Source organism: Loxodonta africana, chromosome 4 (genome assembly GCF_030014295.1).
Source record: "Loxodonta africana isolate mLoxAfr1 chromosome 4, mLoxAfr1.hap2, whole genome shotgun sequence".
In the NCBI taxonomy this organism is placed as follows: domain Eukaryota; kingdom Metazoa; phylum Chordata; class Mammalia; order Proboscidea; family Elephantidae; genus Loxodonta; species Loxodonta africana.
In genome coordinates this window covers 183,677,883-183,701,959 of record NC_087345.1, presented here as the reverse complement: position 1 = coordinate 183,701,959, position 24,077 = coordinate 183,677,883, and the positions used below count along the sequence as shown (strand labels likewise).

Genomic DNA, 24,077 nt, shown 5'->3' with positions numbered 1-24,077 from the left:
AGAGCAAGCAAAGGCCCAGGAGTCTTGCCAGAATGTCCACTTATATTGGATGTAGGCCACACCTCCAGGGAAACTCCCTTTCACTTGCTTGGCTACTCACAGCAGAGCCCATCATGGAAGTGATCACATTGTATCATGGAGGTGACATCTGATATAACGTGATTTGCCGTTATTATAAGGCTGCCAAACTACATCATAACTGCCAAACTGCTGAGAATCAGGGCACAGCCAAGTTGACACGCAACTTTAACAATCACAGTTACTTTCTGTTTTTTTGGTTGATGCCAGTAACATCAGGGTGAGATGGTATCTCACTGTAGTTTTGATTTTCATTTCTCTAATATCTAATGATTGTGAGTGTGAGCATCTTCTCATGTGTCTGTTAGCTGCCTGAATATCTTCTTTGGTGAAGTGTCTGTTCATATCATTGGCCCATTTTTTAAATGAGTTATTTATCTTTTTGTTGTTGGGGTATTGAATTATTTGATAGATTTTAGAGATTATACCCTTTTTGGATATGTCATAGCCAAAAAAATGTTTTGCCAGTCCATAGGTTCTCTTTTTACTCTTTTGATGAAGTCTTTTGATAAGCTTAAGTGTTTAATTTTTAGGAGCTCCAAGTCCTGTAATTTATTTTCTCATGTTTGTGCATTGTTTGCTACGGTTTATATTTTATTTATGTCATGTATTAGGGCCCATAGTGTTATCCCTATTTTTCTTTCATGGTCTTTATTGTTTTAGGTTTTATACTTAGGTCTTTGTGCTGGTTTTTGTGTATGGTGTGAGGTATGGGTCCTGCTTCATTGTTTATAGACGGACATCTAGTTTTGCCAGCCCCATTTGTTAAAAAGGTTGTCTTTGCCTCTATTTAAAGGACTTTGGTCCTTTGTCTAGGTTCTCAATTTTATTCCATTGATCTATGTGTCTGTCATTGTTCCAGTACCAGGCTGTTTTGACTAAGGCAGCTATACAGTAAATTCTGAGATTAGGTAGTGTGAGGCCTCTACTTTCTTCCTTTTCTTTAATAATGCTTTCCTTATCCGAAGTTGATCTCCTTTCCATGTAAATTTGGTGATTAGTTTTCCATCTCCTTAAAGAATGCTGTTGGTATTTGGATTGGGATTGCATTATATCTGTAGATCACTTTAGGTAGGATTGACATTTTAACGATGTTGAATCTTCCTATCCATAAGTGCGGTACGTTTTTCTACTTATGTAATTTCATTTTGTTTTCTTGCAATAGTGTTTTGTAGTTTTCTTTGTATAGGACTTTTATGTCCCTGGTTAGATTTATTCCTCAGTATTTATTTTTTTAGGGACTATGATAAATGGTCTTGTTTTCCTGATTTTCTCTCTGTCAGTTTATAGGAATCCAACCAATTCTTGTATGTTGATCTCGTATCCTGCTCTATGCTGAATCTTTCTATTATTTCCAGTTTTTTTTTGTGTGTGTGTGTGTGTGGAATCTTTAGCCTTCTCTGTGTATAGGATCATATCCTCTGCAAATAGGGATAGTTTTACTTCTTCCTTTCCAATTTGGATGCTTTTTTTTTTTCTTCTTATTGCTTTAGGTTGGACGTCCAGCACAGTATGAAATAGAAGTAGTGATAAAGTACCTCCTTGTCTTGTTCCTGCTTTCAAGGGGGAATGCTTTCTGCCTCCTCTCTGTTGAAAATGATGTTGGCTGTTTCTTTTGTATAGATGCATTTTATTATGTTGAGGAATTTCCCTTATATTCCTATTTTATTGAGAGTGTTTTTCAAGAATGAGTATTGGATGTTATCCCATGCCTTTTCTGTGTCCGTTGAGATAACCATGTGATTATTTTGTTCTATTTATGTGGTGGATTACATTGTGTCTTAGTCATCTAGCACTGCTATAGCAGAAATACCACAAGTAGATGGCTTTAACAAAGAGAAATTTTTATTCTCTAACTGTTCAGTAGGCTACAAGTCCAAATTCAGGGCATCGGTTCCAGGGGAAGGCTTTCTCCTTCTATCAGTTCTGGAGAAAGGTCTTTGTCGTCAATCCTTCCCTGCTCTAGGAGCTTCTCAGTGCAGGAACCTCGGGTCCAAAGGATGTGCTGTGCTCCTGGTGCTCTTTCTTGGTGGTATGAGGTTCCCCCCTCTCTGCTTGCTTCTCTTTTCTTTTATCTCTTGTAAGACAAAAGGTGATGCAGGCCACACCCCAGGGAAAATGTCTTTATATTGGATGAGGATGTGACCTGAGTACCCTAATCCTCTTTAACATAACCCAGTTTTGCCTCATTAACCACAGGCAGAGATTAGGGTTTACAAAACAAAGGGAAATTACATCAATTACAAAATGGAGGACAACCACACAATACTGAGAACCATGGCCTAACAAAGATGACATATATTTTCAAGGGAAACATTTCAATCCATGACATTCTACCCTTTGATCCCCCAAAATTCATGTCATTGCCACACATAAAACATATTTACCCCAGCATATCATAGCAAAAGTCTTAAATCAACTCCAAGCCCAATATTCAAAAATTTCTCTTTATCTCCAAAATCTAGAATACGAGTTCTAGATTCAAAGTGCAATGGTGGAACAGGCAGGCACAAGCTAGACATTTCCACTACGAATGGGAGAAATTGGAGGGAAAGAAGGCATGACAGGCACCAAGCAAGGCAGCAGAACACATTACATTAGCTCTTAAGGCTTTGAAAATAATCCTTTGTTCTCAGAGACTATTTAAACAATGGCCCTGCCTTCCAGACTCTAGGTCTTGGCTACGCTGTCTGGATTCTAAGTGGAGGCCCCTTGGCCCCGAGCTCCAGCGCCATCTTCCAGGCCCACTGAAACAGCAACTCTGTTCCCTCAACTTTAAGCACACCATTCTCTCCTAGTCCAGCTAAGTGATAACTCCACCCTTAGAAACACCAGAGGCCATGGCTCCACTCTTTGAGACCCCAGAGGTCATGGCCACACCCTTTGAGAATGACGCAGCTCTGCTCCCTGTGTTCCTTTTCTCTTCAGCTTCTGCTTCCTGGTTCCTTGGCCTCTTGGCCCTCAGGCCTCACGCCCGCATCTACCCTGCTAGGGCAAGTGTTCCAAAGCCCTGCAGCTCCAGAGATAAGTGTCTGGAGGCATCCCACTCCACCAGGAAACATTGGCCAGAAGGCACTCAGCTTTCTTGCTCAATGAGTAGGTAAGTTTACTCCACCAATAAGTGCCCAGAGACACCTCACTCTACCAGGAGCCTTCTGTGCAAAGGCACTCAGCTCTCTCGGTCTGTGGGTCGGCTGCAGCAACATGTTGCACTGGTCTCCTGGTTCTGCTGCAGCTGGTCCTCTGCTGCTGCTTCTCACTATCTGCACCATCTCTAGTTTAACAGCTCTCCTCACTTCCTTCTGTGTCCTCAGCAGAATTGTCTTTGATGTTCATAATTCCACCAACAGTTTCTTCAAGACAACCACTTCCACATTTTAGGTATCTGTTAGAGCAGCACCCTACTTCAGGTACCAAATTCTGTCTTAGTTATCCAGTGCCACTCTAACAAAAATACCACAAGTGGCTGGCTTTAACAAATGGAAGTTTATTGTCTCAAGTCTGGTAGACTAAAAGTCTGAATTCAGGGTGTCAGTTCCAGGGGAAGGTTTTTTTTTCTGCACAGGAACCTCAGGTCCAAAGGACACGCTTTTCTCCTGGCACAGCTTTCTTGGTGGTATAAGGTCCCCAGTCTCCCTGTTCACTTCTCTCTTTTATATCTCAAAAGAGATTGGCTTAAGACAAAATCCAATCTTGTAGATTGAGTCCTGCCTCATTAATATAACTGCCTTCTATCCTACCTCATTAACATCGTAGAGGTAGGATTTACAACACATAGAAAAATCACATCAGATGACAAAATGGTAGACAATTACACAATACTGGGAATCATGACCTAGCCAAGTTGACACAATTCAATCCATGACTCACTGATTGATTTTCTTATGTTGTACCATCCTTGCATACATGCCATGAATTCCACATGTTCATGTTGTATTATTCTTTACTTATATATATATGAGGCTGAATTCTATTAGGTAGAATTTTGCTGAGAATTTTTACATCTACATCCATGAGAGATATTGGTCTGTAATTTTCTTTTTTGGGGGTGTATTCACCTTGCTTTGGTTTCAGGGTGCCAGATTCATAGAATGAATGTGGGAATATTCCTTCCTTTTCCATCCTCTGAGATAGTTTGAGTAGTACTGGTATGAGCTCTCTAAATGTTTGGTAGAATTTCACAGTGAGGTCATCTGGGCCAGGAATTTTTTTGTTCAGATTTTTGTTTACTACCTCTTCAGACTCTTCTCTTGTTTTAGGTCTGTTCAGATTTTTTATCTCAGTTTGTGATACTTTAGGTAGATACTGTGTTTCTAGAGATTTGTCTGTTTCTTCTATAATCTCAAATTTGTTAGAGTACAAGTTTTCATAGTATTCTGTTTGATCCTTTTTATTTCAGTTGGGTCTGTTGTAATGTCCTCCATCTCATTTCTTATTTGGGTTATTTGCTTCCACTCCTATTTTTCTTTGGTCAGTTTGGCCAACGGTTTGTCGTTCTGTTGATTTTTTCAAAGAAGCAACTTTTGGTCTTGTTGATTCTGTTGTTTTTCTGTTCTCTTTTTCATTTATTTCTGCTCTAATCTTTGAGTCAGCATCAACTTGTTGGCAATGGGTTGCTTGTTTTCGGTAATCTTTATTTTTTCCTTTCTTCTGGTGCCTGTGGAATTCTTTTGCGTTTCTCTTTGTTCTAGTTGCAGGGCTAATGTTTTGATTTTGGCCTGTTCTTCTTTGATGAGTGTGTTTATTGCTATAAATTGACCTCTGAGCACTGCCTTTGCTGTGTCACAAAGGTTTAGTATGGTGTGTTTTCATTCTCATTTGATTCTAAGAATTTTTTTATTCCCTCTTTAATTGTTTCTATTATTTAGTTGTTTTTAAGTAAGGTTGTTATGGACTGAATTTTGTCCCTCAAAAACATGTGTATCAACTTGGCTAGGCCATGATTCCCAGTATTGGGTGATTGTCCACCATTTTTTCATCTGATGTGATTTTCCTATGTGTTGTAAATCCTATCACTGTCATGTTAGTAAGATGGATTAGTGGCAGTTATGTTGATGAGATCTACAAGATTAGATAGTGTCTTAAGCCAATCTCTTTTGAGATATAAAATAGAGAAGTGAGCAGAGAGGCACAGGGACCTCAACACCACCAAGGAAGAAGCACTGGGAGAATAGTACATCCTTTGGACCCGGTGTCCTCATGCTGAGAATCTCCTCGACCAGGGGAAGATAGATGAAAAAGACCTTCCTCCAGAGCTGGCAGAGACAAAGCCTTCCCCTGGAGCTGATGAACTGAATTTGCACTTCTAGCCTCCTAGATTGTGAGAGAATAAATTTCTGCTTGTTGACATCATCCACTTGTGGTATTTCTGTTATAGTACCAAGGCAAAGTTGTTACTCAGTTTCCATGTCTTTGGGAGAATGGAGCCACCCAGATTTAAGGGAGCAGAGTTGCCAATTCAGTGGGCCTGGAAAGCAGAGTTGAAGCCTAGGGTTCAGTGGCCTCCACTCATAGTCTCGAGGGCAGGGCCATTGTCAAATGGTCTCTCAGAGAACAGAGGATTATTTTCAAAGCTGTGAGGGTTAATGTAATGTGTTCTGCTGACTTGCTTAGTGCCTGTTATCCTTTCTTTCCCTCCAATTTCTCCCATTTTTAATGGAAATGTCTAGCTTGTGCCTGCCTGTCCCACAATTGTACTTTGGAAGCACATAACTTGTATTCTAGATTTCACAGATGCAGAAGAATTTTTGAAGTTTAGACTCGTAGTTGAATTGAGACTTTTCCTATAATATGATGGGGTTGCTGTGTTTTACATGTGTAGGGCTAATGGTGGAATGTTATGGATTGAATCGTGTACCCCCAAAATATGTGTCTATTTGGCTGGGCCATGATTCTCAATGTTTTGGCAACAGTATAATGTTGTGATCACTTCCTTGTCGAGATTCGATATGTGATTACCACCATTATGGGATCTGCTGTGAGTAGCCAATAAGCTGAAAGGGAGTTTCCTTGGGCTTGTGGCCTGTGTCCAAATGTAAGAGGATGTTCTGGCAAGACTCAGGGGCTTTTGCTATTTCTAGATCCTACTGCTGGCTCCTGTTCATCTGCCCTCCATTTCTTGGGACTTGAGCTAGCATCTTACCTGCCATCTTGCCTGCCAATCTTGGTATCCACCAATCTTCACAGCCTGTTAACAAGAGCCTCCTGCTGCATTCTCCATTAAAAAAATAAAAAGCTTGTTGCCATCAAGTCATTTCCAACTCATAGTGACCCTATAGGACAGAGTATAACTGTCCATCAGGTTTCCAAGGAGTGGCTGGTGGATATGAACTACCCATGGGGAAAATAGATGACCAAAACAATCTTTCATATGCTTAAGGGCAGGCTGTTTTTATTCTCCAGCTACACAGCCTTCACCATGTTGGCCCTTTCTCCCAGGGCCTGTTGGCCATGCCTTTAATTATTTTTGCCACTTTCTCTGGAAAAAATTAGAGTTCCTGTACATCATTTTTCAAATATGGTGAACAGAACTAAGCACAACACTACTCTCATGATGGAGGTGGTCTGTAAAGAATGATCCGACCCCATCCTGGTCTATTCAGGGCTGGAGATCTTCTCATGTGTCCTGCCGTTAACTGGTTTTCTTCCCCCACAAAGGCACTGTGTTACTAGCTTATCTGGCTTGTGCTCATATTTTGTGTGTTTGTTTTTTAATATTGTTGTTGCTATTGTGCTTTAGGTGAAAGTTTACAGCTCAAGTTAATTTCTCATATAAAAATTTATAAACATATTGTTTTGTGACATCAGCTGCAATCCTTACAGCGTGTTATAGCACGCTCCCCCTTTCCACCCAGGTTTCCTGTGTCTATTCAATCAGTTCCCATCCCTTCTTGCCTTTTCATCCTGCTTTTGGACAGGAGCTGCCAATTCGGTTTCATATATCTGATTAAACTAAGAAGCACATTCCTCATGTATGTTATTTTTGTTTTATAGTCTTGTCTAATCTTTGTTTGAAGAATGGCCTTTGGGAATGGTTTCAGTTCTGGGTTAACAGTGTGCCCGGGAGCCATACGTTCGGGGGTTCCTCTTGTCTCTGTCAGACAATTAAGTCTGGTTTTTTCACATGAATTTGAGTTTTGTTCTATATTTTTCTCCTGCTCTGTCCAGGACACTCTGTTTTGTTCCCCGTCAGGGCGATCATTGGTGGTAGCCGGGCACCATCTAGTTCTTCTGGTCTCAGGCTGATGGAGTCTCTGTTTCATGTGGTCCTTTAGCCCTTCGGGCTAATATTTTTCTTTTGTCTGGTTTTCTTCATTCTCCTGTGCTCCAAGTGAGATGGGGTCAATTGATGTATCTTAGATGGATGCTCAAAAGCTTTTAAGACACCAGATGCTACTCACCAAAGTGGAATATAGAACATTTTCTTGATAACCTTTTTATGCCAGTTGGCCTAGATGTCCCCGGAAGGTACAGTCCTCAGGCCCCAGCCCCAGATACTCTGTCCCTCAATGTGTTTGGATGTGTCCAAGAAATTTCTTAGCTTTTGCTTTGGTCCAGTTGTGTTGACTTTCCCTGTATTGTGTGTTGTCCTTCCTTCACCAAAGTTGTTCCTCATCTACTATCTAGCTAGTGATTTCCTCTCGACCTCCCTCCCCACTCTATAACCATCAGAGACTGAGTTTTTCTCTGTTTAAAACTTTAGTTGAGTTCTTATAATCATGGTCTCATAAAATTTGTCCTTGGGTGACCAATTTCGCTCAGCATAATGCCTTCCAAATTCATCTATCTCATGAGATGGTTCATAGGTTCATCATTGCTCTTCATCACTGCATAGAATTCCACTGTGTGTATGTACCACAATTTGCTTATCCACTTGTCTGTTGTTGGGCACCTGAGTTGTTTCCACCTTTTTGCTATTGTGAATAGTGCTACAGTGACCATGAGAGTGCATATGTCTATTCACTTGATGGCTTTTTTTTCTCTAGAGCATATTTCTACTAGCGGGATTGCCGAATCATACGTTATTTCTATTACTAGCTTTTTAAGAAAGCAGCAAATTGTTTTTCAAAGTAGGTGTACCATTTTACATTCCCACCAGCTGTGCATAAGAGTTTCAATCTCCCAGCAACCTCTCCAATATTTGTTATTTTGTGTTTTGTGGATTACTGCCAGCCTTATTGAGGTGAGATGGTATTGCACTATAGTTTTGATTTGCATTTCTCTAATGGCTAATGATGATGAACATTTTCTCATGCGTTTGTTAGCTGCCTAAATGTCTTCTTCGGTGAAGTGTCTGTTCATATATTTTGTCCATTTTATTTGGACTAATTGTGTTTTTGTTGTTAAGGTATTGCAGTATCGTGTAGATTTTACAGATTAGACCCTTATCTGATATGTCATAGGCAAATTTTTTTTTCCCAATCTGTAGGTTCTCTTTTTTCTCTTTTGGTGAAGTCTTTTGATGAGCATAAGTGTTTGATTTTTTAGGAGCTCCCAGTTATCTAGTTTCTCTTCTGTTGTTTCTGCACTGTTAGTAATGTTTTGTATACTCTCTATGCCATATTTTTTTAGCATTGTCCCTATTTTTTTTTCCATGATCTTTATCATTTTAGATTAGGTCTTTGATCCATTTTAAGTTAGTTTTTGTGTATGGCATGAGGTATGGGTCCCATTTCATTTTTTTTTAACAGATGGATATCCAGTTATGCCAGCACCAGTTGTTAAAAAGGCTGTCTTTTTCTCATTGAACAGACTTTGGGCATTTGTCAAATATCAGGTGCTCATACGTGAATGGATTTATATCTGAGTTCTTTATTCTGTTCCATTGGTCTATGCGTCTGTTGTACAAGCATCAGGCTGTTTTGACTACCATGGCAGTATAATAGGTTCTAAAGTGAAGTAGTATTTATTCTTCTTCAGTAATGCTCCACTTATCCGGGTCCTCTTTCCCTTCCATATGAAGTTGGTGATTTGTTTCTCCATCTCTTTAAAAAAAGTCATTGGAATTTGGATTGGAATTGCATTAAATCTGTAGATCTCTTTTGGTAGAATAGACATTTTTATAACGTTAAGTCTTCCTATCCATGAGCAAGGTATGTTTTTCCACTTATGTAGGTCTCTTTTGGTTTCTTGCAGAAGTATACTGTAGTTTTCTTTGTATAAGTCTTTTACATCTCTGGTAAGATTTATTCCTAAGTGTTTTATCTTTTGGGGGGCTACTGTAAATGGTATTGATTAGGCGATTTCCTCTTCAATGTTCTTTTTGTTGGTGTAGAGGAATCCAACTGATTTCTGTATGTTTATCTTGTATCCTAATACTCTGCTGAACTCTTCTATCACTTTCAGTAGTTTTCTTGAGGATTCCTTAGGGTCTTCTGTATATAAGATCATGTCACCTGCAAATAGAGATACTTTTACTTCTTCTTTACCAATCTGGATGCCCTTTATTTCTTTATCTAGCTTAATTGCTCTGGCTAGGACCTCCAACACAATGTTGACTAAGAGTGGTGATAAAGGGCATCCTTGCCTGGTTCCCAATCTCAAGAAGAATGCTTTCAGGGTCTCTCCATTTAGGATGATGTTGGCCATTGGCTTTGTATAAATGCTCTTTATTATGTTGAGGAATTTTCCTTCTATTCCTATTTTGCTGAGAGTTTTATCATGAATGGGTGTTGAGCCTTTTCAAATGCCTTTTCTGGATCAGTTGATAGAATCATGTGATTCTTGTCTTTTATTTATATGATGGGTTACATTAATTGTTTTTCTAATGTTGAACCATCCCTGCATAAAAAAATATATATATATATAATTTATACCTGTCATGAATCCCACTTGGTCGTAATGAATTATATATTTGATATGCTGCTGAATTCTATTGGGTAGAGTTTTGTTGAGGATTTTTGTGTCTATGTTCACGAGGGATATTGGTCTGTAATTTTCTTTTTTCGTGCTGTCTTTACCTGGCTTTTACTTAGCTGGTTTTGGTATCAGGGATATGCAGGCTTCATAGAATGAGTTTGGGAGTATTCCTTCTTTTTCTATGCTCTGAAATACCTTTAGTGGTAGTGGTGTTAACTCTTCTCTGAAAGTTTGGTACAATTCTCTAATGAAGCTGTCTGCACCAGGGCTTTTTTTTGTTGTTGGAAGTTTTTTTTATCACCTCTTCAATCTCTTCTTTTGTTATGGGTTTATTTAGTTGTTCTACCTCAGTTTGTGTTAGGTTAGGTAGGTGGTATGTTTCTAGAAATTTGCCTATTTCCTCTAGGTCTTCAAATTTGTCGGAGTACAGTTTTTCATAGCATTCTGTTATGATCTTTTTTTTTTTTCAGCTGGGTCTGTTGTGGTATCGCCCATCTCATTTCTTATTTGGGTTATTTGTGTCCTATCCTGTTTTTCTTTTGTCAGTTTGGCCAGTAGTTTTGTTGATCTTTTCAAAGAACAAACTTTTGGTCTTGTTGACTTAATTGTTTTCTATTCTCTATTTCACTTATTTCTGCTCTATTCTATTACTTCCTTTCTTCTGGTGACTGAGAGCTTCTTTTGCTGGTGTCTTTCTATTTGTTCCAGTTGTAAGGTTAATGTTTTGATTTTGGCTCTTTCTTCTTCTTTGGGTGTATGCATTCAGATGTGTGGAACTGACCTCTAAATACTGCTTTTGCTGTGTCTCAAAGGTTCTAGTAAGATGTGTTTTCATTCTCATTTCATTTTATCAATTTCTTTACTCAGTCCTTGATTTCTTCTATAACCAGGTGGTCTTTAAGCAAGGTGTTGTTCAGTTTTCATGTATTTGATTTTTTTCCTTGCTGTTTCTGTTATTGATTTCTACTTTTATGTCCTTATGACAAGAAAAGATGCTTTGTAATATTTTGATGTTTTGTATTCTGTTAAGGCTTGCTTTGTGGCCTAAAATGTGGTCTATTCTGGAGAATGTTCCATGTGCGTTGGAAAGGAATGTATATTTTGCTACTGTTGGGTGGAGCGCTCTATATCTATGAGGTCAGGTTGATTGGTTGTGGCATTTTAATCTGCTGTATCTTTATTGAGTTTCTAGGTGTTCTGTCCTTCACTGAAAGTGGTATGTTGAAGTCTCGTACTATTATTGTGGATCTGTTTGTTTCTATTTTCAATGCTGTTAGGTTTTTTTTTTTTTTAATGTGTTTTATAACTCCTGTCATTGAGTGCATATATATTTATTATGGTTATGTTCTCTGGTGCATTGACCCTTTAATCATGATATAGCTACCTTCCTTATCCTTTGTGGTGGATTTTGCTTTAAGTCTGTTTTGTCAGAGGTTAATATTGCCACTTCTGCTCTTTTTTAGTTGTTGTTTGCTTGATGTATTGTTTCCCATTCTTTGAATTTTAGTTTGTTTGTGCCTTTGAGTCTAAGGTGTGTCTCTTGTAGGCAGCATAGAGACAGATTGTGTTTTTTACCCATTATGCCAGTCTCTTTCTCTTTATTGGTGCATTTAATCCATTTACATTCAGTGTAATTATCGATGGGTATGACTTTACAGCTGTCATTTTGAAGTATTTTTTTGTGGTGTTGACAGTTTCTTCCTTAATTTTCTGTGCTGAGTCATTTTTATTTATGTATTTTCTTTTCATCTTTTTCATTATTACTGATTTTGTATTTGCTGAGTCTTTATGTTAGTCTTCTTTTTCATCTTGATCAATAGGCTTGTTAGCTTCCTTTGTGGTTACCTTAAAATTTACCTTTATTTTTATAAGTTTAAACCAATGTTTTATTTACTGATATCACTTTAACTTCCTCTCCATATGGAAGTTCTATGACTACATTATTTTTTTGTTTTGACTTTGTCATCATTTACGTATTGACTTCTCCAGTTCTCTATTTTCAGTCTTGTAGCTATGACTTGTTTTTGAAACTTCCCTATCTGGCTTGATAACTGGTTGATCTCTCTTGTGTTTTAGTCTTCAATTGTTGACTGATATCGTTGATTCTCTAACTAGAGGACTACATTTAACATTTGTTGTAATTTTGGTTTGATTTTTACAAATTCGCTTAACTTCTGTATATCTGGAAATTACCTAATTTTGCCATCATATTTGAGAAGAAGTTTCTGCTGGATGTAGAATTCTTGGCTGGCAATTCGTTTTTTTCCACCAAAGCTTTACGTACTTTATCCCATTGCTTTCTAGCCTTCATGGTTTCTGCTGAGTAGTCAGAGCTTAGTCTTATTTGTTCTCCTTTTTAGGTGATTTTTGTTTATCCCCAGCTGCTCTCAAGATTCTTTGTCTTTGGTTTTGGCAAGTTGGATTATATGTCTTGGAGACTTTCTTTAAGGATCTACCCTGTATACAAAGAATGGGAATTCCAGAACACTTAATTGTGCTCATGAGGAATCTGTACATAGACCAAGAGGCAGTTGTTCAAGCACAGCAAGGGGATGCTGTGTGGGTTAAAGTCAGGAAACGTGTGTGGCAGGGTTGTATCCTTTCACCATACCTATTCAATGTGTATGCTGAACAAATAAACCAAGAATCTGGACTATATGAAGAACGGGGCATCAGGATTGAAGGAAGTCTCATTAACAACCTATGTTATGCGTATGACACAACCTTGCTTACTGAAAGTGAAGAGGACTTGAAGTACTTACTGAGGAAGATCCAAGAGCACAGCTTTTAATGTGGATTACACCTCAACATAAAGAAAACAAAAAATTCTCACAACTAAACCAATAAGCAACATCATGATAAATGGAGAAAAGGCTGAAGTTATCAAGGATTACATTGTACTTGTATCCACAATCAAGATCAATGGAAGCAGCAGTCAAGAAATAAAAAGATGCATTGCATTGGGCAAATCTACTGCAAAAGACCTCTTTAAAGTGTTGAAAAGAAAAGATATCAGCCTGACCCAAACTGTGGTGTTTTCATTCACCTCATACACATGTGAGAGCTAGGAGATGAATAAGGGAGACTGAAGAGGAAATGACGTCTTTGAATTATGGTGTTGGTGAAGAATATTAAATATACCATGAAGAGGGTCAGGGCCAAGATGGTGGAGTAATCAGACTCTTCCAGTGGTCCTTCTTACTACAAAGACCAGAAAAAACAGGCTAATCAATTATATATGACAATCTAGGACCCCTGAATATCAAAGGCAAAGTTGAGGAATCAGACTGAGTGGCAGGGGGAGGGAGAGACAGTTCAGAAACAGCAAGAAGTTTCTGGACCTGTCCCAGTGAGAAAAGGCACCCTGCAGGCTGGATCCACTGGCACGGCACAAGTGCAGTGAGACAAGTAGTGGCATTCAGCACACATTTTCCACATCAGGAGAGACTGAGCGTTGGAGAGTTCACTCATGCCTTCAGAGTCAGTGAAGAGCAGTGCTCTCAGCGTAAGTACTTGCGTGTAATCTACCAGGCAGAACAAAAGCACCTGTTTGGAAAAAAACACTCTCCCACTTAATTGACCCCTCCTTCTCTGCACTGGATCCCAAGCTGGCTTCAGTGATAGTCACTTTCCCTGGGCTGGAAGTAACACCTGTCATGCATCCTGAGCCATCCTCCTAGCCTTGGAGAAGGAACAAATTAACTAACGGGGGAAAATAATCTGCCATCACCCCTAAGCTGGGAAATCAGAGCAAAAAGAGCTCCTTTGCATAGGCACAAGCATAAGCGGTCCACAGACTTTGAAAACCTTTCTCCCTTTCATGGGCCGATTTCAACAGCACAGGCCTTCATTAGCACAGTACAACAGGGTATATACCTGAAGTCTAACTTCAACAGTTTCAGCTATATGGTGGGTAGGCATGTTTGTGAGATTTGATACTGCTCTGCCTATAAAGTAAGGTCTTCACCTAACCATATCAGTGACCTGAGGAATTGTGGTTTCAGCCATGCCACCTAGCTACCTTCTGCAGGGGTCCAAGGGTAAGTGGTGCCTCCCAGTCCTTACAGCCAACAGCACTGGATGCCCACAGTCCAGCTGAAAAAACCCACCCACCTACACACTCTAGGGAACAGAGACATGCTTTCCTCACAGACACTCAGGGGTGGTTGTCAGTCCTCTGCCTTGGTCAGTGCGTGACCCCTTACTGCAGCCAGATGCTGTACCTACACCAATCACCCCAGCTCATCTAAAGCTATAGGTGATAACCTCCACCACACACTCAGTGACTGACTACCTGGACACCTGAGCTGAATCCATGCAAGAAAAAGTAAACAGACTCCTGGGCTAAAACTCAAAAGATGGAAAAAATACATCAAGCAAACAACAAAAAACAGCAGAAGTGGCAATATTAATTTCTGATAAAATTGACTTTAAAGCAAAATCCACCACAAAGGATAAGGAAGGACATTATATAATGACTAAAGGGTCAGTACACCAGGAGGGCATACCCATAATAAATATTTACACACCTGACAACAGGGCTCCAAAATACATAAAATAAACACTAACAGCATTGAAAACACAGATAGCAGCCCCGCAATAATAGTAGGGGGCTTCAGCACACCACTTTCAGGGAAGGACAGAACATCCAGAAAGAAGCTCAATAAAGACACGGAAGATCTAAATGCCACAATCAGCCAACTTGACTTCATAGACATATACAGAGCACTTCACCCAATGGCAGCCAAGTATACTTTCTTTTCCGATGCACATGGAATATTCTCTAGAATAGAGCACATATCAAGTCATAAAGGAAGCCTTACCAGATTCCAAAACAACAAAATATTACAAAGCATCTTTTCTGACCATAAAGCTGTAAAAATAATCAATAATAGAAAAAGCAAGGGAAAAAAAAATCAAACGTACGGAAACTGAACAACACCTTGCTCAAAAACTACTGATTTCCAGAAGACATTAAGGATGGAATAAAAAAATTCATAGAATCAAATGAGAATGAAAACACTTTGTATCAGAACCTTTGGGACACAGCAAAAGCAGTGCTCAGAGGTTAATTTATACCAATAGATGCACACGTCCAAAAAGAAGAAAGGGCCAAAATCAAAGAATTATCCCTACAACTTGAAAAAATAGAAAGAGAGCAGCAAAAGAAGCCCTCAGGGGCCAGAAGAAAGAAAATAATAAAAATTAGAGTGGAATTAAATGAAATAGAGAACAGAAAAACAATTGAAAGTTAACAAGACCAAAAGCTGGTTCTTTGAAAAGATCAATAAAATTGATAAACCATTGGCCAAACTGACAAAAGAAAAACAGGAGAGGAAGCAAATTACCCAAATAAGAAATAAGATAGGCAATATCACAACAAACCCAACTGAAATTAAAAGAATCATAACAGAATACCATGAAAAATTGAACTCGAATAGATTTGAAAGCCCACAGGAAATGGACAAATTTCTGGAAACATACTACCTACCTAAACTAACACAAACAGAGGTAAAATAAACCTATAACAGAAGGAGAGATTCAAAAGGTAATTTAAAAACTTCCGACAGCAACAACAACAAAAAAAGCCTTGGCCGTAATACCTTCACTGGAGAATTCTACCAAACGTTCAGAGAAGAGTTAGCACCATTACTCCTAAAGGTATTTCAGAGCTTAGAAAAGGATGGAATACTTCCAGACTCATTGTATGAAGCCAGCATAACCCTGATACCAAAACCAGGTAAAGATACCACAAAAAAAGAAAATCACTGACCAATATCCCCCCATGAACCTAGATGCTAAAATCCTCAACAAAATTCTAGCCAACAGAATTCAAAAACACACCAAAAAAAAAAAAAAAAAAAACAAAATTCACCATGACCAAGTGGGATTCATACCAGGTATGCAGGGAACGTTTAACATCAGAAAATCAATCAATGTAATCCAACACATAAATAAAACAAAGACAAGAACCACATGATCTTATCAATTGATGCAGAAAAGGCATTTGACAAAGTCCAGCACCCATTCATGATAAAAACTCTCAGCAAAACAGGAACAGAAGGGAAATTCCTGGACATAATAAAAGATATTTATACAAAGCCAACAACCAACATCATCCTAAATGGAGAGAGTCAGAAAGCATTCCCCTTGAGAATGGCAACCAGACAAGGATGCCCTTTATCACCACTCTTACTCAATATTGTGCTAAAAGTCCTAGCCAGGACAATCAGGCTAGAAAAAGGAATAAAGTGCATACGAACTGGTAAGTAAGAAGTAAAAGTATCCCTATTTTCAGATGACGTGACCTTATACACAGAAAACCTTAAAGAATCAACAAGAAAACTATAGGGACTAATAGAAGACACCAGCAAAGTATCAGGGTACAAGATAAACATACAAAAATCATTTGGATTCCACTACACCAACAAAGAGAACATTGTAGAGGAAATCACCAAATCAGTACCATTTATAATAGCCCCCAAGAAGATAAAATACTTAGAAATAAATCTAACCAGGGACATAAAAGACCTATACAAAGAAAACTACAACACAGTAATGCAAGAAACCAAAAGAGACCTACATAAGTAGAAAAACATACCTTGCTCATGGATAGGAACTCAACGTTGTAAAACTGTTCTACTAAAAGCAATATGTAGATACAACACAATTCTGAAGCAAATTCCAATGATATTTTTTAATGAGATGGAGAAACAAATCACCAACTTCATTTAGAAGGGATAAATAAAGCATTACTAAAAAAGGAGAATAAAGTGGGAGGCCTTGCTCTACTTGATTTTAGAACCTATTATGTCACCACAGTAGTCAAAATAGCCTGGTACTTGTACAACAGATATATAGACCAATGGAACAAAACTGAGAATCCAGACATAAAGTCATCCACCTATGATTAGCGGATATTTGACAAAGTCCCAAAGTCAGTTATTTGGGGAAAATACAGTCTCTTTAAAAAATGGTGCTGGCATAACTGGATATTCATCTGCAAAAAAATGAAACAAGACCCTTACCTCATACCATGCACAAAAACTAACTCAAAATATAAATATAAAATGATAAAGATCATGGAAGAAAAAATAAGAACTACACCAGGTGCCCTAATACATGGCATAGAGAGTATACAACACATTACTAATAATGCACAAACACCAGAAGAGAAACTAGGTAATTGGGAGCTTCTAAAAATCAAACACTTATTATGCTCACCAAAAGACTTTGCCAAAAGAGTAAAAAGACAACCTAGACTGTGAAAAAAAATTTGGCTATGACAAATCTGATCAGCATATAATCTCTAAAATCTACAAGATAATGCAAAACCTCAACAACAAAAAGACAAATAACTCAGTTAAAAAATGGGCAAAGGGTATGAACAGGTACTTCATCAAAGACATCCAGGGGGCTAACAGATACATTAGGAAATGCTCACAATCATTAGTCATCAGAGAAATGCAAATCAAAACTACAAGGAGATACCATCTCACCACAACAGGCTAGCATTCATCCAAAAAACACAAAATAATAAACGTTGGAGAGGTTGTGGAGAAACTGGAACACTTACACCCTTCTGGTGGGAATGTAAAATGGTACAACCACTTTGGAAATCGATTTGGTGCTTCCTTAAAAAGCTAGAAATAGAGCTACCATACAATCCAGCAATCCCACTCCTTGGAATATATCCCATACAAATAAGAGCCCTCACGTGAACAGATACATGCACACCCATGTTCATTGCATCACTGTTTACAATAGCAAAAAGGTGGAAGCAACCAAGGTGCCCTCAAATATGTTGGCGCCAACTGCTTTATCTTCAGTCTCACTGATTTTAACTTCCATTGCTTCAATTCTGCTCGTATCACCTACTGAGTTGTTTAATTCTGAAATTTTATTTTTAATCTGTTGAATTTCTAGCTGCTGTTGTCTCTGTGTGGGTTCTATTAGCCTGTTAATTTCATCGTTTTTGTTTTGTTTTGTATTGTTTTCCTGAATTCCTCTGTCGCTTTGTCTGTGTGTTCCTTGGCTTGGTCTGAGTTTTGCCTGATCTCCTTCTGGAGCGCTCTGTATATTAGTCTTTTGAATTCTACCCCAGGTAGTTCTATTACCTTATCTTCCTCTGAAAGGTTTTCTTGTTCTTTATTTTGGTTTCTTGCTGGAGCCACCTGACCTGCTTCTTTACGCGATTTGATATTGACTGTTTTGCCTGAGGCATCAATAACTTATTATATTTATTTATTTTATGTTTGTTTACTGTGTCCTAGCTTTTTGTTTTATTTTATTTTGTTTTGATATACCCAAGTAGGCTGGGGGTGTGAGCTACTTTGGTTATTGGCATCTTTGAAGATCTCACATCCTGTCTCCAGGTAACCAGAGCAGCTACTAGGTGGCATTAGCCCAGGAGTCTGTTCAGTTTTCTCGTGCAGGTCTGTCACAGCTGTCCGAGTTGTCAGTCAGTCACTAAGTGTATGCTTCAGACTCTCACCTACAGTACTAGGCAGGCAGGACAATGTGAGGGTGTTCTGAGCCAGAACAGGTGCCTGGCTGCAGTAGGGGGTTATATGTGGAGCAAGGCCAGGGGTTGACAGCTGTGCCTGGGTACCTGGGTGGACAGCCTGTCCCTGTCCCCTAAAGCATGTAGTGAGGGGGTATTGCAGCCAGTCCTTGGGCACCTGGAGCTGTTGGCAGGAAGAACTGGGATGCACCACTTATTCTCAGACCCCTGTTGTGGGTGGCTAGATGGAGTGGGTGGTACCACCAGCTCTCAGGACCCTGGTGTGGGTGGGTGAGGCCCCTGCTTAAGGGGCAGGGAGATGTTAAATGTTGAATCAGCCCACACAGGGCTAGGCAGGCGTGAAGGGTGCTACAAATCTGTGGATCCCTTATGCGTGAAGGGTGCTACAAATCTGTGGATCCCTTATCCCTGGATGAAAGGGCAGAGCCTCCCAACCTGCCCTGAATTCCTGGCTTAGGGGGCTTGGCAGTTGTTGAATACTGCAGGCCTGGTGTCAGAGTGGAACACGTGGGGGTGGGTGAGGGGAAGGAATCATTTCTCCTCTGTGAAACTCTGCGGGGCAGGAGTTACTTTGCCGCCATAAGGTAGGTTAGATGCTTGCACTTAACTTTCACAGGTCCCTTGCCGCTTCCCTCTGACTCCAGACATTTGTTCCGCCCCCAGGCCCCACCCAATGTGGTGTTATGAGTCCCAAATGCTACTGCCCACCTCAGCCCATGTGCTCCAGCTGACCCCACCAGCAGGGCACCAGTGACCTCATGACTGCCACTTCTCTGCTGCTTTTGAATTGTGTCTCCTTCCCCCTGCTGCTCAGTCTGACTCTTCAGCTTTGTCTTTGATGATCAGGAGTCCTAGATTGTCATATCTAGTCGGTTCACTTACCTTTTCAGGTCTTTGTTGTGAGAGGGATGACAGGAAGTGTCTGACTATTCCGCCATCTTGGCCCTGCCTGGTGTGCTCATTTTTTGGTCCTTCATCTCTCTTTTCTCTGACTTTGTATCTAACAAGACCTTTCTTTCCTTTAATTTGCACTGTTTCAATTTCATCCAAAGTACACTTGTGCTTATTACCTGGGTAAAAATTACATCTTACCCACATTTTTTTTTAAAAGAACCATGTGTCCTCTAAGAACTAACTAGAGGCAGTGTGCTGGGCCTACAGACACAGAGGTAAATACACAAAGTCCTGAAGCTTGAAGTGCTCTGTCTGGTAAAACCAGTTAAGTCAACTCTGATTCATGGTGACCCCAAGTGTGTCAGAGTACAATTGTGCTCTATGGCATTCTCAACGGCTGATTTTTTTAGAAGTAGGTCTCCAAGCCTTTCTTCCTAGGTGCCTTGGGGTAGACTCAAACTTCCAAGCTTTTGGATAGCAGCCAGGCATGTTTGTACAACCTAGGCAGGGGAAACATATTTTAACAATTATGATACCATGAAATAAGTCCTGTAAAAACCCATTACCGCATAGTCTAGTCAGACTCACAGTGACCCTATAGGACAGGATAGAACTGCCCATATGATTTTCAAAGATATAATCTGTACAGAAACAGACTGCCACGTCTTTTTCATGCAGAGTGGCTGGCGAGTTACAAATCACCAACCTTTTGGTTAGCGGCCAAGTGCTTTAACCACTGTACCACCAGGGCTCTTTGTAAGTCCTGTAAATATAAACGAATCTACAGAAAGTACAGAGTAGGAGGAGAGCAACAAGGCTCCCTTGCAGGGGTAATCAGAAGAGGCCCCCGCCATCGACGTTTTCCTTGGGGTTATTTTACTGCTGCTCCACCAGGCGCTCCTTGGAAACTCTACGGGGCAGTTCTACCCTGTCCTGTAGGGTTGCTATGAGTCAGAATCGACTCAACGGCGCTGGGTTACAGGGGTTGGGTTGATATGAAGAGGAAGCAGATGAAATAGATGAAATAGTCTTTTTCATTCTCTTTCCTTCTTGTGAGAATTCTGTGCAAAGCTCTGAGCCTGGAAGGTAGAGCTTGAAGAAACTTGGAAGTAGCAGTAAGCAAGAATGAATTGATTGCCTTTTTCTACTAAAGGAAAAAAAGGGGGGACACAAAAATTTATTTTTCAGGGGACAGGTGATTGAAGAAATAACAGCAGCTACCTTCCTGAAGCCAAGAGCCTCTTGAGAAAAATCCCAACAGCAGTTTTGCAATTGTGGTCCTTTCTATATTAAGGGTAAAGAATTTGTACGTAAGAACTGAAAAATCCCAGTCAAGGGACGTCAGCTCAGGAGGTCACTCTCTACTCACCCCGTCCCCCTCCCCCTAGTTACACCCATAATCTATCTCACTGGCACATCTATGAATGAAGTAATTGTGTTATCAAAACTCCTGCTTCAGATTGTCATCTTCAGCTAACTAAATGATAGGCATAAAAGTCAGTAGGAAAACTCAAAAACTAAATAATGGTCTCCACCTATGTTTATGCTCCTGTTCAAGGAAAGGTCTTGCATTCTCAAGAATATGTAACAACTTGCTGTGTCTTATCTTCTTAAATTTCAAATAGCTCTCATAGTTGCCTGACAGAGGGAAGAGACCAACAACCTATAATAAACCCATTGCCTTCAAGTCAATTCTGACTCATAGTGACCCTACAGGACAGAGTAAAATTGCCCCACAGGGCTTCCAAGGAGCACCTGGTGGATTCAAACTGCCGACCTTTTGGTTAGCAGCTGCAGCACTTAACCACTACGCCACCAGGGTTTCCCAACCTATAACAGAATCTGTAAAAACTCCTTCCTCCTTTCCTTCCACCAGGGATGGGTTAACCAGTAGGCAAGGTATTCCCTAGCTTACAAAGATGTGGTGAAACCTGTGTGAAATTGTGTACTACAGATTAGTAAATAAACACAAGTAACCCTGTGCATACCTTGATTATTGGGTAATCCATCCCTGTTTCCACCATGCCCCCCTTTACTCATGCCCCATCAAGAATAAATAGAGGGCAGAATGATGGTGAACTATATGGTTCTGAAGTATTGGGGGTAAAATGGGAAGCTAGCATTCCCCCAATAGACAAAGAATTAGACTTTCAAATTCAATAATTCATTTTGAATATAGGCATACAGGTTATTCCCACACACCACACAACATTTCTTCAAGGCAGAATTTAAAATTGTTCGGGGGAAACGTGATGAACATTATTGTCACTGAATTGTACATGTGAAGTTTGTTGAAATGGCCAATGTTTTGTTACATGTATGTTTACCACAATAAAAAGTAATTTAAATTTGTTTCTTTTTTTTCTGCTTTTTTAAATTGTACCTTAGATCAACAAACTAGCTTCTCAATAAACAATTAGTACACATATTGTTTTGTCATATTGATTGCCAAACTCATGACATGTCAACATTCTCCCCTTCTAGACTTTCGGTTTCGTGTTACCAGCTTTCCTGTCCCCTTCTGCCTTCTCGTCCTTGCCCCTGGGCTGGTGTGCCTCTTTAGTCTCAGTTTGCCTTATGGGCCTGCCTAAACTTTGGCTGAAGAGTAAACCTCAGGAGTGACTTCATTACTGAGCTAAAAGGGTGTCTGGGGGCCATACTCTCGGGGTTTCTCCAGTCTCTGTCAGGCCAGTAAGTCTGGTCCTTTTTTTTGTGTGTGTGTGAGTTAGAATTTTGGTCTGCATTTTTCTCCAGCTCTGTCCAGGACCAGCTTTTGTTATCCCTGTCAGAGCTGTCAGTGGTGGTAGCCAGGCACTATCTAGTTGTACTGGACTCAGACTGGTGGAGTTGTGGTTCGTTAGTCCTTTGGACTAATCTTTCCCTTGTGTCTCTGGTTTTCTTCATTCTTCCTTGCTCCAGACAGGGTGAGACCAGTGGAGTATCTTAGACAGTTGCTCACAGGCTTTTAAGACCCCAGACACCACTCACCAAAGTAGAATGCAGAATATTTTCTTTATAAACTATGTTATGCCTATTGAGCTAGATGTTCCTTGAGACTATGGTCCCCAGCCCTCAGCCCAGTAAGAGTAATTTATATTCGGAAGCTGATGGTAGTGATGGTTGTACAGCATGATAAACATAAAGTCACTGAAGTGTACATACAAAAAATGCTGACATGGCAAATGTTTTGTTTTATGTATATATTTACCACGATTTAAAAAAGGAGTCATTTATTAAAAAAAAAAAAATTTAGGAGAAAATATTGTTCAGATATATGTGGTGGTCATTTCCAGAGTCTTCAATGCTGGTCAATATTCATTCTAATACCCTGAGATGTGAAATGGCTTCTTTTATATCCAGAGAGGCACATAAGGCTCATTATCACTTAAGCATGTCTCTCCATCCACAGATAAACCACCTGATCGCCATCAGCCGGAAGAGATTTCATCAGTATTTGGAGGATATGTGATATGAAGCATGTCCACGTGGGAAGAATTATCTTTTGCTAGCAATCTATGAGCAATAGTGAAAAACATCTTCTGTGATCAAAATATTAATGCCTTCACATCAAACAAAAACGTCTTGTCTAACCACAGGGTTTATTGGATATCATTTTTTTTTTTTTTTTTTGTCTGCTGGGCACTTTGATATCACTATGCAATAATGTCCAACTGATTCTATGTTTGCATATACCAGGTGACAAGCTGCCTATGCAGCATCATGGTACTGAGTGAGGGGTATTGGAGGCATTTAATACATAATGAAAGCCGTATATTGAAAAATACTTTTTATTCTACAGTCTTATACATAGCTGACAGGCAGGAGAAATTCTTCCAATAGTGGAAGCTCCCCCTTCTACCCCAAATTCAATTTTCCCAAACAATCCTGCTCTTTTTTAAGGTAAAACTTATGCATGAAGTAAAAGATAGGAGAAACCAAAGGAAAATTAACTAAAGGAATGTATAGTTACAAACAATTGTAATCAATGCTGTTGAAATAATTTCTATGGATGTGAAAATAACATTGATATTAATACTTCTATAGGGTATATAAAGATACATTAAGCTACAATTTTGGTCAAGCTGATCTTTCAAAGACAAACTAATTACAGTTTTTGAACAAAAGGGTAAGATGTGCCACATGGCATAAACCAAAACCTGTTGCCATCAAGTCGATTCCGACTCATGGCATAGTATGTGTTTAATGTTTGTTTAAGGAGGCAGAATGGACTTAAGCAATTAATTAATTAAGTCTACTCAACATCAATAAATTAGACCTAAAAGTACTACCTAAATATCTGGTTAGTTATCTTGAAATCATAGAGATGATCGCCTCAGATCTCCAATTTGATTTGCTATTGATACACAATAGCAAATTGTGTATCAATTCATTAATTTAATGATTTAATTCATTAATTCTCTTCCCCCACAAGTTTAACTTTATTTTAAAAAGCATTTATTCAGTATTTTGTGTTTGTCACTATGGGAGGTTCTTTGATCGATGAGACTTACCAAATGAGACTGATAAAAATAAAACTTTGCAAGAGGTGTGCCAAACCTTCTGTAACCTGGGCCTACTTCACGTTTGCAACCTTATCTCCTGCACTCAGTAAAACTCAAACATAGCCCAACTTCTCTCGCCCCCATGCTTTTACTCAGTTTGCTAAGTCTTGGAATGCTATTTCTGCTTCGTGCTAAACAGCATGTGCTCCAATCTGTCAAGG

At 39.4% G+C, this 24,077-nt stretch overlaps 1 long non-coding RNA gene across 1 annotated transcript in view; it reads left to right on the top strand.

The window, feature by feature from the left end:
* Positions 1-3,053: 3,053 nt before the first annotated feature.
* Positions 3,054-24,077, top strand: part of LOC135231282 (uncharacterized) — a 48,785-nt gene continuing 27,761 nt past the window's right edge. Inside the window, exon 1 of the long non-coding RNA XR_010321974.1 lies at positions 3,054-3,178. This is a non-coding gene — a long non-coding RNA (uncharacterized LOC135231282). The remainder of the gene's footprint in view (positions 3,179-24,077) is intronic.